Source organism: Cannabis sativa, chromosome 2 (assembly GCF_029168945.1).
Source record: "Cannabis sativa cultivar Pink pepper isolate KNU-18-1 chromosome 2, ASM2916894v1, whole genome shotgun sequence".
NCBI lineage: Eukaryota > Viridiplantae > Streptophyta > Magnoliopsida > Rosales > Cannabaceae > Cannabis > Cannabis sativa.
In genome coordinates this window covers 25541632-25553873 of record NC_083602.1, presented here as the reverse complement: position 1 = coordinate 25553873, position 12242 = coordinate 25541632, and the positions used below count along the sequence as shown (strand labels likewise).

Sequence of the window (12242 nt, the reverse complement as noted above, 5' to 3'; positions counted from 1 at the left end):
TTGCCTCATTGGTCCGCTGAACTGATTCTGGACCTAGGTATTTCCTCTCCCCTGTCTCATCCCAGTGGATAGGGGATCTACATTTCCTACCGTACAACAGTTCGTAGGGTGCCATCCCTATCGTACTCTGGTAACTGTTGTTGTACGAGAACTCCACTAACGGTAGGTATTTACTCCATGAACCCTCAAAGTCCATAACACAGGCTCTCAGCATATCCTCCAATATCTGAATTGTCCTTTCGGACTGACCATCTGTCTGAGGATGAAATGCTGTACTGAATTTTAGCTTCGTACCCATTGCCCGTTGCAAGCTTTGCCAAAATTTGGAGGTGAATTTCGGATCCCTGTCCGAAACTATAGACTTTGGTACCCCGTGAAGTCTCACTATCTCCCTGACGTATAATTCTGCCAACTGATCCACTGTAAACGTTGTTCTAACCGGCAGAAAATGAGCAGATTTCGTAAATCGGTCCACCACTACCCAGATGGAATCAAACATACCCGTGGTCCTAGGTAACCCGACCACAAAATCCATAGCAATATCCTCCCATTTCCATTCTGGTAGGGTTAGAGGCTGCAACAACCCTGCTGGTCTCTGATGTTCAGCCTTGATCTGCTGACACGTGAGGCATCTCGATACGAATTCTACCAAATTCTTCTTCATACCGTTCCACCAGAAGTACGGTTTCAAGTCTTGGTACATCTTGGTGGTGCCGGGATGCAGAGAATACGGGGTAGAATGAGCCTCCTCAAAGATCTCGTTCCTCAAGTCCACACTGTTCGGGACACAAACCCTGGCTTTATACAAAAGCATCCCGTTATCTGACACTGAAAAGTCTTTGGCTTGACCAGCCAATACCTCATCTCGGATCTTCACTAACTCCGGATCTGTCGTCTGAGCAACCTTTATTCTTTCCAATAGATCAGATTGCAGCGTTAAGTTGTGAAGCTGACCTACCACAAACTCAATGCTGGATCTAACCATATCCCCTGCTAGCTGAGGTGAGATCTGAACCATGCTAGCTACTTGCCCGGGACCCTTCCTGCTCAGGGCATCAGCCACTACATTGGCTTTCCCGGGATGGTAAAGGATCTCGCAATCATAATCCTTCACTAACTCCAACCAACGCCTCTGTCTCATGTTCAAATCTTTCTGAGTAAAGAAATACTTGAGACTTTTATGGTCGGTATAGATCTCGCACTTCTCTCCATACAAGTAATGCCGCCAAATCTTCAGTGCAAAAACCACTGCGGCCAATTCTAAATCATGAGTCGGGTATCGCTGTTCATAATCCTTTAACTGACGGGAGGCGTAAGCGATAACCCGATCGGCTTGCATCAATACGCACCCCAAACCCTGTTTGGATGCGTCACAATAGACCACGAACTTCTCCTCGTTCGAAGGCAAAGCTAGTACCGGAGCAAAGAATCAACCTCTCGTTTCGGCCTCCCGAAAACTAGCTTCGCATTTATCCGACCGTATAAATCGCTGATTCTTCTTTGTAAGCTCGGTTAGGGGCATTGAAATTTTGGAGAACCCCTCCACGAACCTACGGTAATACCCAGCTAATCCCAAAAAGCTTCTGATCTCTGTCACTGTCTTCGGTCTCGGCCAATCCCTGACGGATTCGATCTTTCCGGGATCCACCTTGATCCCATCTTTACTCACTATGTGCCCTAGGAAGGACACTTGAGACAACCAGAACTCACATTTCTTGAACTTGGCGTAGAGTCTATGTTCTCGAAGTCGTTGCAGTACCATCTGAAGATGTAACTCATGCTCCTCTTCTGACTAAGAGTACACGGGGATGTCGTCGATAAACACAATTACACAGATATCGAGGAAATCCTTGAATACTCTATTCATCAGGTCCATGAATGCTGCAGGAGCATTGGTTAGTCCGAATGACATAACCAGGAACTCGTAGTGTCCATACCTAGTGCGGAAAGCCGTCTTTGGAATGTCCTCCTCTCGGATCCTCAACTGATGATAACCCGAACGGAGATCAATCTTAGAGAAGACCGTCTTCCCCTGAAGCTGATCGAACAAGTCATCGATCCTAGGTAATGGATATTTATTCTTCACCGTCAGCTTGTTCAACTCTCTGTAGTCGATGCACATCCTCATAGAGCCATCTTTCTTCTTCACGAACAAAACCGGGGCTCCCCAAGGTGATACACTGGGCCGAATGAACCCTATGTCAAGCAACCCCTGGAGCTGAATTTTTAACTCCTTAAGTTCAGCTGGAGCCATCCTATACGGGGCTTTAGAAACCGGATCCACCCCTGGTGCCAAGTCAATCACAAAGTCAATCTCCCGATGAGGTGGTAACCCTGGAAGTTCTTCGGGAAAAACGTCCAGAAATTCCCGAACCACACTGATGTCCTCTGGCCGAATGGTGTCTGGCCGAGTGGTGTCCACCACCACGGCCAGAAACCCTAAGCACCCACCGTGCAATAATTCTCTCGCTGACATAGCCGAGATCACCGGGATCCGAGACCCCTGAACCGAACCCACAAATACGAACGGTTCTTCACTTTCTGGTTGGAAGACCACCATCTTCCTCTTGCAATCAATGCTCGCCGAATATTTAGATAGGAAATCCATTCCTAAGATAATATCAAATTCGACTAAGCTCATCTCTATCAGATCAGCGCTCAACTCTCTACCATCTATCCTGATCGGCATAGACCTAATCCACCTATTGGAGATAACCAATTCTCCGCTGTAAAATGTGGTTCCAAACCCCGACTCATATCTATCAAAGGGTCTACCCAACTTACTAAAGACTCGGCCGCCACATAAGAACGTGTAGCCCCGTAATCAAACAAAGACCGAATAAAACGAGTCGTTAATAAGAATCCGACTGTAACAACCGATGGGCCGGCATCCGCATCGCCTCGCGTGATCGCGAATACCCCAGGCCGGAGTGGGTATCGCCGGAGCTCTCGGTGCCTCCGGCCGAGCCGGGGACATTCCCTCTTGAAGTGCCCGGGCATGCCACAATGAAAGCATCCCTGCCCCTTGCACTCTCCCCGATGGTGCCTCTTGCAGATAGGGCACTCGGGATAGGAGAAGCGAGTCTCATTACCACCAGACGACTCCCTCTCGTTCCGGTTCCCCCGAACCTCTTGTTTTGGCTCGAGCCGCCGAAGCTGGGTGCCCTCTTCCTCTCGATCAATGGCCGAACCACTACTCCCCGCCGAAGCCCGAAGCGAGGGGTAGGAGCTCCGCCACCAACCGAGTACCGGGCTGAATCTGACATACACCCCACTGCGCCCTCAGCTCGCAGTGCCTTCTCCACCATCTGAGCATAGGTGGTGCTGTCGTCAGTGGTAATCATCAGGTCATGCCTGATCTTGGGATTCAACCCGTCCAGATACTTCTCCTTCCTACTGAAGTCGGTCGGCACAATACCCGAGGCTAACCTCGCCTGTCCCACAACCGAGTAGTATACTCAGTGACACTCATGTTCTCCCGCTGGGTCAGGTGAACGAATTCCTTTCTCTTGGCGCTTCTAACCGCCTCATTGTAGTACTTCGCGTTGAAAAGTTCTTGGAATCTTTCCCAGGTCATGGTGGTGACATCGTGAATCTGAGACACCATGTCCCACCATACCAGGGCATCCTCCTGGAACTGAAATGTGGCGCACACCACTCTGTCGTTGCCGGTGACACCCATAAAGTTCAGAATCCTGGTGATCACCGTAAGCCACTGCTCGGCTTTCGACACATCTGGACCTCCCAGGAATACCGGAGGTGCTTGTTTCCGGAACCTCTCATACAACGGTTCCAATCTATGGGCCGCCACCACTATCTCGGCCTGGGCAGCAGGGGCAGGTGCCTCTGGAATTACTGGCACTGGAACTGCAGGAGCACCCTGCTGTCTCAACCTCTGAATCTCGAGGTCTTGCTCTTCGATCCTGGCTTGCATCTCCGCAAACCGCAACTCCCAGTTCGGGGCTCCCTGATCGGCTGGGGGAGCCTGGGCAGCCTGTGGCGGGTTCTCATCACCCCGACCACGAGCCCTGCCTCGGGGACCTCTACCTCGGCCCCTAGCAGGTGGGGGAAACTGAGCTCCCTGTCCCTGATTCGACCCTACGGAGTTGCCCTGACTCCTCGTGGTCCGCCTGGCGTCCATCTAGTTAGAACCGCCTGCGAAACCAAGAGTTGGCATATCAGGTCGTATTCAGGGCGAGCTTACTAATGCCGCTTAATTTGGAAATTAGAAATGAAACATGCGCCTATTCTACTATCAGGCTACTAACATGCTTCCTAACAGGCTTTTCTTTTTCATAACTGAATAAAACAAACTACTAAAGCAATAAAGGCTTACTGAACCGTGAACCGAGCTAATCCGCCGATGATGATTGTACATGTCGTGACGATCTTCTAAGACAACCCGGCGGCCGATACCAAATTGTAACACCCTAACTATCTTAGGCGTATTACGTGATTTTTAAACGTACTGTGCAGCTCGTTGCTAGTCAACGAGGTTTATGGAAAAACGTGATTAATTAAAATTTTGCTTTTTAATTAAACTTATAAACCATATTATAAAAAGTCTCGGGATCCCGATTTATAAAAATATTTACAAACGTTTTTACTGTTTAACTTTTACATCAAAATAAAGTCGTCTAACGACATTTACAAAATCTTAGCCGTGCTGTCCCGAGGATCGTACGCTCCAGGCCTAACCGCCCCGACATGTACAATCTCATAAGCTCGCTCACGGTCCATCAAAGAATCGCCTTGCCTTTACCTACACATGCAAATAAACCGTGAGCTCGACGGACTCGCAAGAAAAGCATAATAATATCATACATAAAACTGACTGCCGTGTCCAACACGATACTGAGTCCCGCTACTGCCATGTCCAACATGGTACTGAGCACTACTGCCATGTCCAACATGGTACTGAGTTTTGAACGTTCAGGGGACGGTACTATTGACACGTAACAACCTGATCGGTCGAACCGGTCATACTCCGCCGTCGGTCATACTCCACTGTACCGACGTGTTACTATACCCTCCCGATCGGTCGAACCGGTCCTACTCCGCCCGCTGGTCATACTCCACACTGTACCGACGGGCTACGTCAATAGCACGGAACCACCAACCACGTGTCAGCCTGATCGGTCAAACCGGTCATACTCCGCCGTCTTTGGTCATACTCCAGCCTGTACCGACGTGACAGGGTTGGATGGTTCGAAGCCTAATACATATCTAATGTAATCTAACAGGCTTCCTACATGCACGCTAAACATGTAATCTACATATGCATACTGTTATACTAATCTTACCTGGATTCCGATTTCAGGTGTGCCGGTCAACCTGACTGGAACTGAAGCTGAACGGCGGACATCGGCTCCTAAACCATAAAAATCACAACGCTATAAGTGACACGCTAAATCACTTCCCGGGGACTAAAACTCGAAACTAAAAGTTTCCCTATCGATAAAAAGCATGGCAATACCCCTAAAAATCCAAAAACGAGGAAAACTAGGGTTCTGAAAAATCCCCCATCCGGAAGTCCGGTTGCCCAACCGGAATTCCGGTTCTGGGAAAATCTGAACCCCCATCCGGAATTCCGGATGCTCAACCGGAATTCCGGTTCCTCGCAGGCAGCAACCAAAAATTCCCATATCTTGACCAATTCGAACCCAAATGATCCCAAACTTTCCAGACCTCCTCTATAGGTCCCAAATAACCATTCTAGAGCATCAAACCTACCCAGAAATCCCACATGCAAAATTCACCATTGAAGACCAAGCTTTGAGTTCAAGAACTCAAACTTGGTTAAACCCACTAGCATGCACCCTAGCCTAGTTAATTCTACTTAACTAAGCATTAAAACACCTCTGCAAACTAACAATAACATCCAGCAAATATACAGAAACAAAACATGGCATTTTCTCACAAAAATCATCAATTTTCACATATAATTTAAAAGCTTGAACAACCTAGCTACTCATGCTTCACACAACTCATTTAACATCAAAAATCATGCTTTAAACAACTTAAATCAACAACAAAACACAGCAGAAACATCTCTCAAAAATCACATGCATTATCATCCAATTTCATCATTTTTCTTCAAGAATTTAAGGAGAAAGGGACTAGGAAACACATACCACACAAGAGATCAATAAAGTTTGCAAACCCAAGCTTTGAATCACCACAAAATCCAGCTCTAGAACCCCAAAGTTCTCAGCCGAAAAAGAGAGAGAGAAAAGAGAGTTTCTTTTGAAAATATTCTATTTTTTTCTAAGTTAAATGAAAATGAATAAAAAGGAGTCTTTACACACTAATTCTTTCAGCCAAATAACATGCATAAATTAAACATTTAATTCCAATTAAAAGTCACATAAGACAAAATATCATTGGGGCAAAAAGACCATTTTGCCCCTCCATACAAAAACCACATAAATCATACTTAAGGGGTATTTTTTGGGACATTCTAAATTCCCGGCCATTCCCGACATTCCCAATGTCTAAAACCCGTCCCCAAAATACTAACATACTAAGTTGTGATCTCTACTGAGCCAAACGCCGCGTTCCAAAATACCGGACACCGGAAATGCGAAATATAAAAACTGCTGATAACATAATTATGCATATCTGAATTCCATAATAAATTATTTAAATGGCTATAAATAATTTCCTGATTAACATAAATAACTGCTAATTTCCAAATTAACTAAGCGGGCTTTACATTATTAATATTAAAATTTAAAAGTATAAACCTTTAATAAAGTGATTGACTTGATTGACTCTCTCTCTCCAAACCCTTTCCTTCTCACTCGTGACTCACTCTCTCTCACCACACTCACCTTCTTCTCTCTCATTTTTTTTTCTGCCATAGCCATAGTTTAGGGCTTTAAAGTTCAAACTTCAAACAAAGTTTCAATCCATAATCCATTGCCCCGCCCCCGACCCCCAATCTCACTCACCCAGTCACTCTTACTCTCACTCTCTTCTTCTCTCGTCTCTCCATCCGAAACTCTCTTCTCATCATCAACATCAATCAAGCACCATCTTCCATATTCAGATTTAAGGTAATTGTAATTTTTTTTTCTTTTTCTTGTACATTCTTTTATTTTTCTTTATTTATTCTACTCTCAGATCTTTCTCACAAATTTAATGCTCTTTATCTTTTATTTGAATAACAGCTCTGAGTTTAAAATTTAAATTATTTTAGGTTTCATTTTCAGGTTTAAAACTGTGTCAAGACTCTGCCAAGACTCGACCTATATCTCACTCTAAGCACAACCCAAATTGGTTTAAGGTATTCTTACACAAACAGCTTCGTAGTACTCTTGTATTGTTGTTTTCTTTTCTTTCTCTTAAAATTAAAACTCTCTTCTCTGGTATTTGTTGGTGTAGAATTAGGGGTAGCAAAATCCCGTGATCTTTTTTGTTGTATATACATTGTATTGTGCATAGTGTTGTTGTTGTGTGTTGTGACATGATTGTTGGTTATATGATTAGAGTGTGAATAATTGGGAGAGACAAGGAATGAATGGGGTCTTTTTGTTATGGTCCAAATACTGATAGTGTTTGTCTTTGTGTTGCTTTTGTGTGGTGTTGTTGTGAGAAGAATAAAGTGAACAATTTTATTATATTTTACACAAAAAAAAAATCGGTTTGGTCGGTTTTAACCGACCAAACCGCGGTTCACATTGGTCGGTTTTAAGGATGTTTCTGGATTGGTCGGTCGGTTTTCGGATTGAACCAATCCAAACCGAAAACCGAAATTCGGATTTTTATTTATAAAAAAACCGACCAAACCGACCGATGCTCAAATTTCTCTACTTTAAGTGTTCACTGATCAAAATTGTTTTTTTTTTTAATTTTTTTGGGACAGATTCCATTTACTTTGGCTCCTAAATGTTGATTTGGTTCTATCTAATATTCTAATTTGGGTTATATTTATTTGTGTATTGATTTTAATGAGTAAACTACCTTCTGAAGCACTTTGTAGTACTTCGTAATTTAGGTTTTGGTTGCTTAATTCCATAGCATTGGTATTATATTGTTGTAATAGTAGTTTCCTTTGTGTATTCACCGATCAAATTTGCTTTTTTTCAATGTTTTTGGGACAGATTCCATTTACTTTGACTCCTAAATGTTGATTTGGTTCTATCTGATATTCTAATTTGGGTTGTTTTATTCGTGTATTGATTTCTTTTTCTGTCTTGTTCTTCTACTTAGTTTTAGTTTAGTTTATCTTGTTTCTCAAACTTTTTCTTTTCTTGGTTATCTTTAACAGATTATTTTTCTTATTTGCAACCCTTCATTCTTCTTCTTTCTAATATCATCTTTGATCTAAAAGTGATCTTCTAATCCATTATTCTTATCAGATCAGGATGGGCTATTATGATTACTTGAATGTTAAAATGCATTCTTCATGCAAAATAATAAAATTGTTGTAGCTATATTTTTGGTTAAAAAAGACCATGCAAGTTGGTCTTAGCATATTCTTTTTATTTTACTCTGGTATATGTTTTGTATTATCAATTTCTTACATTAAAACAAAATCTTCATTTAAGAAAGATGCTTGAAGGATGGATTATTTTGTTGTGAATGAACCACATATTTTTTTTTTTTTACAGATTTAACAAACTAATAGATTATAAAATTTACAACTTTTTTCTTTCTTAATCATTAATTTCATTTAATCCAATCCTCCCAATAATCCACCCAAAACCGCTGCTTAAATGGGGTTATGGGTTGCACTTTTAAAAACCCGCCAAATAAAAAACTGCGCAGACCACCCAATTTGCTCGCTGTGCTCCGTAGTTGGAACCCTAGGAAACTGAATTATTTTTGAAAGGTTTATTTCTGGTACATTTGTTACTTATGCTCAGTGTGACTTAGGGCTGATCATGGGTAGGGTTGGGCCGACCAACCCGGCCAACCCAACCCGAAAATGGGCCGACCAACTTGTATAATTATGGGCCGAAAGTTAATTGGTTTGGAAAAAGAGATATTTACATGTAGACACGCTTTTTGTCTTTTATTATTAACTATAACTTAATCTATCTCAATAACAAATTTAACGTTCTTTTATACCGTTTTAAAACTATTGGTACTGTTCACATTTTATAGCTAAGCTCACAACTTCTTCTTTATTTTTTTTTCTTTTTAAGGAAGACTTGTAAAATTAAAAATTAGGTAATTATACATAGAAACAATAAAATAAATATTTTTTTTCTGCAACTTAAGAAAAAATTATAATCACACCACTATTTGTTTAGCTTCAAAAATTATACAATTACGATTTAATGTTCAATATGATCATTTTGAGATGTGGAACCATATATTTTTTGTCTTCTTTAGAATCAAAGTAATTACTTAATTACTTACCATACTAATTATATACTCATTCGTTTTTTTATTTTTTCAAAAAGTTATGTACTCATTAGTTAAATTGCAACAATGTATACAAATAATTATAAAAGTAAAAATTTTATAAACAAGTAACTAATTAGTGTATAGGATTAATTTACTAGTTAAAATATCATTGGCCCCCACTAAAATCCCAACATCACAATATTTTTTATTGTCATCATTAAGCAACTATTTTTTTTTTATCAAAATATACATATTAAAAAAAGAATGAATTATTTTTGTGTTGTATGTAGAAAAGTAACTTCGTAGTTGCTTCTAAGTTTCATTTTAGGTATCACCAAAAACTAAATAGTTGATTTAGTTGCTTTGTATTATGATGACAAATGAAAAATATATGTATTTCTTACATGTTAAAATAACTACATTCAAAAGTAGTTTATTTATTTTTTTCATTTAGTTAGCCAAAAAGTAACTAATTTTTTAAATTGAACAAAATTTGATATATAAACCAAATTCAAAGGTTGCTAAAAAATACTTGGTTATTCACGGGTTTACTTTTCTATTTAATTTACATTTTACTTTTATAATTAGTTTTTAAAATAAACTTGAAAGTTACAAGTATGTAACTTAACAAACAATTCATATATGAAGATGTTTACGAGTAATTTTTGAAAGTAATTAAAAGTATTCTAGATAATATGATAAAAATAAAGAAATTGGTTTATTTTAAAATAATAATAATAAATAAATGGATAACAAAATGTGCATTTTGATAATATGTGTTACTACATAGTAATTTATAAATTAATATATTTTTATGCACATAATTATTTAATATAAAGCATATAATTTATAAATTTTTTTATATTAAATGGAACTATTTGCTAAATATGGTTTACAATTTATTAGTTTCTAAATTAACTTTTTTTTTGAAACAGAGTTTCTAAATAAACTTGAAAGTTACTAATATGTAACTTAATAAGTAATTTGTATATTAAGATATTTACAATTTTAAAATAACTAAAAAGTATCTCATACAATATGAAGTAAAAATAAAAAAAAAATATAAAAGTAACTAATTAGTTAATTTTTTTTTTTTTAAAAAAAAAAGATAACGAAAAGTGTATTTTTGATATGTTGAATTACTACAGACACTAGTAATTTTTTGATAGCATGATAATTTGTTCATTAGTTTATAAAAAGTTACCAAAATATACTTTAAATAATTATAAGATATATAATATGATCTAAATGTAACTCATTTGGCATATTAAGATTTTCAAAATAAATTTTAGAAATAATCAAAAATGTATCTCAAATAATATAACATAAAATAAGTTTTTATAATTGATAAAAAATTATTGACTACCTATCCTACATAGCTTTTTTGCTAAATAAATTATATATGATAACTGTCTGAATTATATAAGTATCTCTGTTATCATATATTGTAATTTATTGGTTTCTAAGTTTGAAAATAATACAAAAATTAGCTAAAATATAAATTTAAGTTTCAATTAATTAATTAAAATAAAGTTGCTTGTATAAATGTAATTGTACTATTTTATTGATATAATAGGTAATTAATTGGTTTATTTTGATTTTAGAAATAATGACAAAATATATATTTTATAAAGGTAGATCATGAAGGTGTCATTGAGCTCAAATAATAAGTAATGTTGTCAGAATTTATTTTTGAAGTTTTAAGAAGTGAGAAAATATCATCATAGCTTGTTTAAGGAAACAAACAAACACTAAATATAATTAACAGGTATATAATAGTTAACGTGTTGCTGTAATTGTATAATTTTAAATTTGTACGGTATTATTGTAATTGATTTAATTATTATGTATAGATATAAAAATTTCCCTTGGAAAAATGACAACCCATTTAATTTGGGTCGGAATGGGGTTGAGTCATGTATATATATATTTGGGGATTTTTTATATTTATACATGATTAGATAATTATTTATAAAAATAACAAAAATAATTTTAATTATTAAAAATAAGGTTAGTAATACCGAATAAGAAATAATGCACTGCATTATTAATTCATTGTCAGCGTCACTTTTGCTGACCTTTTTTTTTCCCTTTTTGTTTTTTTAACAACAAATTATTTATTTTTTCCTTTTTTAATTTTTAACTTTTATCATTTTTTCTAACTACAATATTATTTTTGAATGTCATCATTTTAAAATGTGTAAAACATATATTCAAAATCAAAAATAACTTTTTAGTTTTTTTTTTCCTAATAAACCTTTTAGTTTATTTTTTTCATTGTTGTTAATAAAAAGAAGGGAATCATCTCATATAATATTTTTTTAACTTTTTGTTTTTATTTTTATGATTTCAGTTGTTTCGGTAGTTGTTATTTAAATTTAAGTTGTGATTTAGATTGCTCCATTAGTTGATATGCAGGTTGCTATATGGATTTCCATAAAAATGTGAAAAAAAACTACTTTAAAATGTAAAAATAAAAAAATCCCCTAAAAATATATATTTAAAAATTACTATAACATGTTATTAAAAAAAATAAGACACGAAAATACTAATTTGTTTGTAAAATATTATTATCTTTATATATATATGGAACACTTCTTAATGGGTATTACCCATGAATGGTTACTAAACAAATTTAACTATAAATATTAATTTTAAAAATATCAAACCTTCGAATTTTGATCTAATAACGAATAATTAAATCACAAATTTAAATTTCTATTCTTAATTTAACTACTTAATTAAAAAAAATATCAAAAAATATCTCTTTTTACACTATATCAAAAATATGTTCATACAAAAATATTTAACTCAAACTCAAGTTTTTCTTTTCTTATTTTCTTGATAAAAAACTTTTTTTTTATTTTTTTACCGATGGAACAATC

At 37.0% G+C, this 12242-nt stretch overlaps 1 long non-coding RNA gene across 1 annotated transcript; it reads left to right on the top strand.

Annotated features, from left to right (window-relative positions):
• The first annotated feature begins 6731 nt into the window (after positions 1-6731).
• Positions 6732-8575, top strand: LOC115710193 (uncharacterized). Its single transcript, XR_009686218.1, has 3 exons — positions 6732-7058; positions 7215-7288; positions 8364-8575. It is a non-coding gene; the product is annotated as an uncharacterized LOC115710193 (long non-coding RNA).
• The last annotated feature ends 3667 nt before the right edge of the window (positions 8576-12242 follow it).